This window comes from Rhipicephalus microplus, unplaced genomic scaffold (genome assembly GCF_043290135.1).
Source record: "Rhipicephalus microplus isolate Deutch F79 unplaced genomic scaffold, USDA_Rmic scaffold_28, whole genome shotgun sequence".
Lineage (NCBI taxonomy): Eukaryota > Metazoa > Arthropoda > Arachnida > Ixodida > Ixodidae > Rhipicephalus > Rhipicephalus microplus.
In genome coordinates, this window is record NW_027464601.1 from 1,836,372 (window position 1) to 1,843,289 (window position 6,918).

Genomic DNA, 6,918 nt, shown 5'->3' on the forward strand with positions numbered 1-6,918 from the left:
CTTGCGAAGCAGCCTGGCAGTGTAAATAAAAATAATAAATCGGGAATAAATACCGCTTTTGTGGCTAGAAATTCCATAGTAGCGGTGTCACTTGATTTCTTTCATCCAGGTCTTGAGGGGTGAAAAGAAGCATCTTGGCTATGCTCGAACGGTTGTCGCTTACAAGCGCCTATGATGATTTTCGACAAGCGAGGTAATGAGATACCCATGCCTTCGTTATATCTTTGCGCAGTCGCTGCACCGTATGCGTGTTTCCCTACTGAGATACAAGCGTAGTTTACAAATGCGTTTTGATAGAGAAATACAAATACTCAAATGGATCACAAAGACGCCATGCAGACACCCCTGTATCATGATTTCACTTAGGATTAGTACGCGATTTCTAAATCAACCTCTTCAAGACATAGTAGCAAGAAATTTCTTCGTCTCCTTGTTTCTATCACTCCGTTTCTTTCTCCGTGTGCTTATTCTATCATTCATCAGCATTATTGTAGGCCACGGCAGTCAAATTGGCACATTTGGTCTCTGAGCAGAAAAAGAAAGAATAGGATAAACAGAGCACGTTCCTTTCCTGTTGGTGGCTTTAGTTTTTATTTTACCTTGCATACACCCTAATTTCTTACTTACATCACCCTTAGTGGGTAACATCCTGAACTTAGAGGTACGCCCTTAGTGGGTAACAGCTTGAACAGAGAGGTACAGGCAAGCAAGCTATCCCCTCTTGGATGGCCGATAACCCGTGGTTGGTTGCGTCATTCTTCTGAAAATCATCGTCATCATGATGGTGGTCTTTTTTCTTTCCACTCGTCACGGACCACTGCCCGGAATAAATAACGTCACTGCTAAAACAGAGTTAGTTTTGGGCAACATCTTCCAATATTTAGGAGGCATAAGCAGTTGCATGATATTGCATTTAGCGCATGATTATAGGAACGCCAGCGTTATAACGGTGTAAGTACGCACCTTGAAGGTGGCTCACACTCGATAGCATAAGCAAAGAGCTAAAAAAAGACAGAAGCGCAAAGGAGCCACATGATTTTCAATACGTTGTGAGCAATTAATGTCAATGTCGTGTTACACTCATGCACGACGAAAAAATATCTTGTTTAGATGAATGATCTTATAGTGTACGTAATATTTTTTACCCTTGTTTCGGGCATAAACGTAGTTGAGTGCCTAATGTATGATAATTGTCATGACGTGGAATATTTGATTTACAGACACATGCAAAAGACATAATTGGAGTTGCACCGCTGGAATATGCAGTAAACTTCTTAACCCTAAAAAGACAAAACTCTCCGTAAATGAAAAAAAAGTCAGGTTTTTTGTGCAGGTGCGTGCACGGGATGACATTCGTATTAACCTGTCGCTAAATAGAGCTTTGTGTTTGCTGTGTACGTTTTTTAATGGCAGAGGTCAGACAGCACACCCGAGAAATTTTTTTCGTTCCCATAGTTGACAACTGAACAGCTGGCTTTGGAACTGAATAGTGAGCTGTTCATACTTAAGTGCCTATGCTCGTTTTGCCCTCTCCATTCTGTATTTTTATAGCACTCTTCCCTGCCAGCTTCAATTCCGTAGCAAAGAATTTATAGCAGCTTCACACCAGTGGTACCAAGCCTAAGTGCGAAGTGCGGAGCGTAAATGGTAACCGATTAGCCTTTTTTGTATCTGTTCGAGTTTTTTTTTTGTCATTCACTGTCCAGTTTGTGGTGCATTGCAGTGTTTCCTTATTTCTATTTATTTTCATTTTTCCAGCTCTTTTTTTTCCCTTTTCTGGCTTTTTCCATTTCCCGCTTGCTTCGTTTTTTAGTGCGCATACGTGACTTTATTGAACGTGCTTCACACCTTAATATAATTTTCAAGGCACTCGCTCGAAAAAAAGGAGAACTATGTCGCTCTGGCGCGAGAGCACGTTCAGATGGCAATGCTATGTTCGGTTTTCCCTGCATGCATTATGCCAAGCTACGATGCCACCACATGACTAGCTGTGCGCCATAGTGCTCAGCCATTAAATGACCCACGCCAAAACGTCAAGTATACTTACTTTAAAAGAATGATCATTGATGCATTGTTTGCCTTGGAGCTACATCCTCGTTAACTCATTAAAGTGGAATAAAAAGCGCCAGACCTGTGCGGAACAACGCAGCAAAGTAGCAGCGAAAGCCCGAAAAGTGGCATTCTGGAGCCATTTGTGGATTTATTCGGGACAACAACTACAGGTACACTCGCAAGATATCCATCATCATTATCAGCCTGACTACGCCCACTGCAGGTCGAAGACCTCTACCACAATCTGCCAATTAACCCGGTCTTGTGCTTTCCGTTGCCGCGTTATACCTGCGAACTTTTTAGGACACACGCTACACCGGCACCCACTACGCCGTAGCGATGATATTGATTAAGGCACTTTATTCAAGTCCATAGAAGTCCATCTTGCACCACACTATAAATCCTACTTAGGGACCGCAGAGCCGAGCTCGATGGTGGGCAGTCAAGCCAACCATGGTGCAGCCTGTCAGTGACGACCTCATAAATTATTATATTTTTTTTTGTGAGTGGGCGTCAGAGCTGTTCTCCTGGTTTCTCCTCTCCACGGTCCTAAACTGTGAATAGGCAACACACAAAGCGTCATTATTTCTGCGGCCAATGAATGTAACGAGAGCCATGGCCACATGAATCAGGCGTGCGCGGATGAGTTTCTCCGGCCGTCTCATTCTAACGGAGGAGGCGTAACTGCGAAAGGGGGCGTGGCTACTCCATTCGCCGCATGGCGGTGCGCGCCTACTACCCCTCCTTTCCTTTGCTGTTTATGCAGGATGGTTTGCGGAGGTTGAAGATGTCGCTCTAAACAAACCGCAGACCACAGGTTAGCTGCGCATCTTATCTTTTCTCGCCCCCTAACCACCTCAAATAAAACAGATAGAAGAATAGATTGTGGCTGGCGCTATATTTCTTTTCGTGCCCCAGCTCCTGTCGTAATGATAGTTACCACAGTGAACACATCCGCGAGCCAGTTTTCAAGAAACGTTTGGTGCTCTCATGTGCAGCACCCGAGCAGAAAGTACACGAGATAAGGAACTCACCCTATTGATTTATCGTAATTTTTTTGTTGTTGACCTGTTCCACAAGACGGAAACGATCCGAAGGATTGCTTAGCTGCACCGCGGAGGTTGGTGGAGCTACCTTGGGGTGCCGAGGCGTTCAATGCACAAGTTTACCTGCTTTACTCGCCAAAAGCCTCTTTTCGGCAATGAAGGGAAAGCTAAAGGAGCGGAACTCCCTGCTAATGTTCTCCTACGCGAAGTAGTCCAGTTTGGCGCGCGTCACGTAGCTCTGTAGAAAGGGATGACTTAGCGTAACCAGTGTTATTTTGCATACAGACACGGGCACCGCTTAGCGTTTGAAGTACACGTAGAAGGCGGTTTTTTTTTCAGGCGCGGAAAAACACATTGACACAAACGAACACACACAAACACGCACAAAACACGCTCCAAAACACACATAACTAACACGCACAAACGAACACACACGCGCGCACACCATGTAGACGAGCGCGCTCACATACACACACATTGAACACACTCATACACGGAAGAACACACACAAAAATTCGTACGCACTAAAGAACACACACGCGCAAGCGCGCCCACTCGCCCCCGCATACAGACTGAAGAGCGCGTGCGCACACACACATTCGCATGCACGCACACACACACACACACACATGCACGTGCGTGCCGAAACACCTACCCGCACGCACTCACGTACAAAAGAATGCACGCACACGTGTACACTCACGCACATACAGACATTTGCACATACTCACGCACGGAAGAACACAACACACACGGCGCACACACACTAGAACCCACGGAAAAGCGCGCACACACACATACACAAGCACTCAGGCATGGAATAACAAACAGACACACACAATCAACTCCACAATCTATAGTACGAAACCCTCACTTCTCGGTGGAGACCTACACTTCACCGTAGAGAAGGCAGAAGTGCAAACGCCATCTTTATTTCATCTACCTGGAATTTTCTCTCATTGCCAACGAAGCATTTTCTTTCACACAAAGACGCCAACGCCATAACTTCTGCGAAAGAAGCTGTTTAACTACATCGCTTTTTGGCACGACAAGCTTCACCAAAGCGAAGAAAAGTACTTTGGTCATGGGGTGACCTATCCCTGGCGCTTTGTAATGTGCAGGCGACGAGCGTCATTCATCATTTTCCGATTCATAATCGCCTGCATGCGGCCTGCGCTTAGATGAGAACGTTGCATTTGCATCACTGGAACTTAGAAATGCTAAGTGTCGTGCGCACAACGAAAATTTTGCCGATAATCGTGCAGGTGAAAACGAGTAGCATGACCAGTACTGCGATTTAGTTTTCCAGCAATCCACGTGATGCAGTGAAGACAAAGCTGGGCTGCATAACATAGCAATGCCGGGTCGACAACGACCAAATGCATTCATTTTTAAAGAACAAGGCCAGCTAAATTATGGGCACAGATCCAGGCGGCAGTGGGAAGAGCTTTCGCTAAAACAAACATTGACAGCGCAGCAGATAATGTAGTGAGCTTAGAACATGTATCATGGAGGCGAAATTTGCGAACAAGCTATGCCCGACAAATTTGCCTCACGCTGCTTGGCTCCGTCTCGATCATAGCACGCTACAGAGAACAACACACACTGTGTCAAGCCCAATTAAAAATACAAATTAGCGTACATTGATTCTAGTAACCACGTGAACAACGTCCAATGTACATTCCTCCACGTATGTCTATGGCGTGACGTCGTTGGCGTCGTCTGCAGGGGAGTGAAGAAGAACGCCGCTTCGCACCACATGGCGAAACTTCTCGAATTACCCTTTTTTCAAAAGGGCGTGCACCGAATGAAACGCCCGGAGAAGCACCACCGCGGGCGCTGAGTCCCGGTGGCCGGGCCACTTACACATCTGTGAGACATTATTTACAGTTTCTAGATGTGGTGTCGGATGACTATAAAGAGCTATCTGTTCTATTGTCCAACAACTCACAGGAAAAATCTTCCACCAGGAGCACCTTGAAGGTCATGATCTAATTCCTATATATATGGGGTGGCAACTGAACGGTCCTGCAGCGCGAGCACTCAGTTGTTTCCAGCAAGAAACTCGCTAGCAGGCGCTGCCTGCCTCATCGTTACGAGGTGAGAGAGGAGGACCATAGGTAAGAAGGCTGAGGGGAGGGGGGAGATGTACATGCGGAATGGGGTCTAAACGCAGGTGGGAGGGGTGTCTATGGAGAGAGAGGGAGAAGCACGAAGAGACTACGCTGCTTGCGTCGGCGTTGAGAGGAGACTGAGGGGGGTGTAGCGGAGAGAGGAAAGGGGCACGCATCCTTCGTAAAGATGTTCATGCCGCACACCGATTTGAATTTCACCAGAAGACGATTCGCATGTAAAATAAACCCATATACACAAACGACAGGGATCAGTAAACGCATTCATATATTCAGAAACATTTAGGTCCAGTCAATAAATCACTCTAAACAGTCCTCTCTTCTCCTAGCATAGCTTCATATTTCTAGCCTCCACATGGCGGTTTCTTGATGCATTGTTACTTCAAGCTTCCTATCCGACTCGGTGGGTAAATGCAGTCGGTGTCAATCACCTCTGGCATGAGCATTTATCTATGAAGCTTTCAACCATCTTCGTGTCAGCCGTTAAAAAAAACGCAAAGGTCGCCGCAGCACTGACTCGAGTGCCCATATACCTTTAGTGAATGTCCGTTCGCTCACCATTCGTAGCATTCGACCACTGACTTGGCATTGCGACTACTTTCTGTGGCATGCTTATCTACTGGCTTTCCACCGAGAATATCCGTAATACTTGTTGCCCGTATATCGTAGGTTAGAGGGGCCCTCTAACACTTTTTATGACTTCATAGTTTTACATCTTTTTCTAGCTGGTTGCGAACACTGATGGCTTAATAGATAAGTGCCGAAAGAACAGCAGCGATAGGTTGACGAAGCGGAAAGTTCTTCAGTGTTGAGATATTAAAATGCAATGAAATGAATGCATTCCCTCAACTTGATTTTATCGGGCTCACACAACGATATTTTCCTCGCCTTCCGATGTCGAAAGGCTGTTCAATGAAATGAACTAAAATCCCTACTGTACAGGGAGCTCGCATGATATGTTGCCTGGTACGTCAAGCGTATTAAAGGCCAACTCAGGCGGTTTTCCGACCATACCAAGTTATTCGTGTTTTTATGTTCTTGAGACACTCTTGTCACGAGGCCAGTAGCTTGTATGCTCAGGAAATTTGAAATTATTCTTTAATACGCAATAAGATGTAATATCGAAACCAAAATTCAGCCTGGTGCCCTGTCTGCATATGACGTACTATTTGGGAAAAAGCGGAGACCGTGTACTAGTGCCGCTGGCGCGGAGTATCAAAACTGTAAAAGCCAGACCAGCGAAGCGCCGTCCAAGCACCACAGAAGAAGGGTCAAAGCTGTCCCGTGCCATACCGTGCCAAACACAGCCGCCGTCACCTTGTGACTAGCACAGCGAATGCTGCTGCGAAGAATGTAGCGACGCCATCGGCTGCGTATCTTTCGTTGACATGCGAAACATGACGTCACACACACAGTGTTGGCAATAAATCTGGCGAGTGAGATGAGTTTCTCTAGGCATCCTTAAAATTTATTTTCTAACAGTGAGTGCAGCTTTCAAGCCTATAATTTGGCTATAATGACGGAAATGTTCAAGGGAGCGTACCTAGTGAACGTTATTGAAACCTATTGACCTCGAAATATCGCCGGAGGTGGCCTTTAAAGATGCCGTTTCAATAGTAACAAACATTGTGCTCCTAGTCAGCTGGCGAACGCTGCTATGATGTTTTGTATCTTTCCGGATCTTTTTT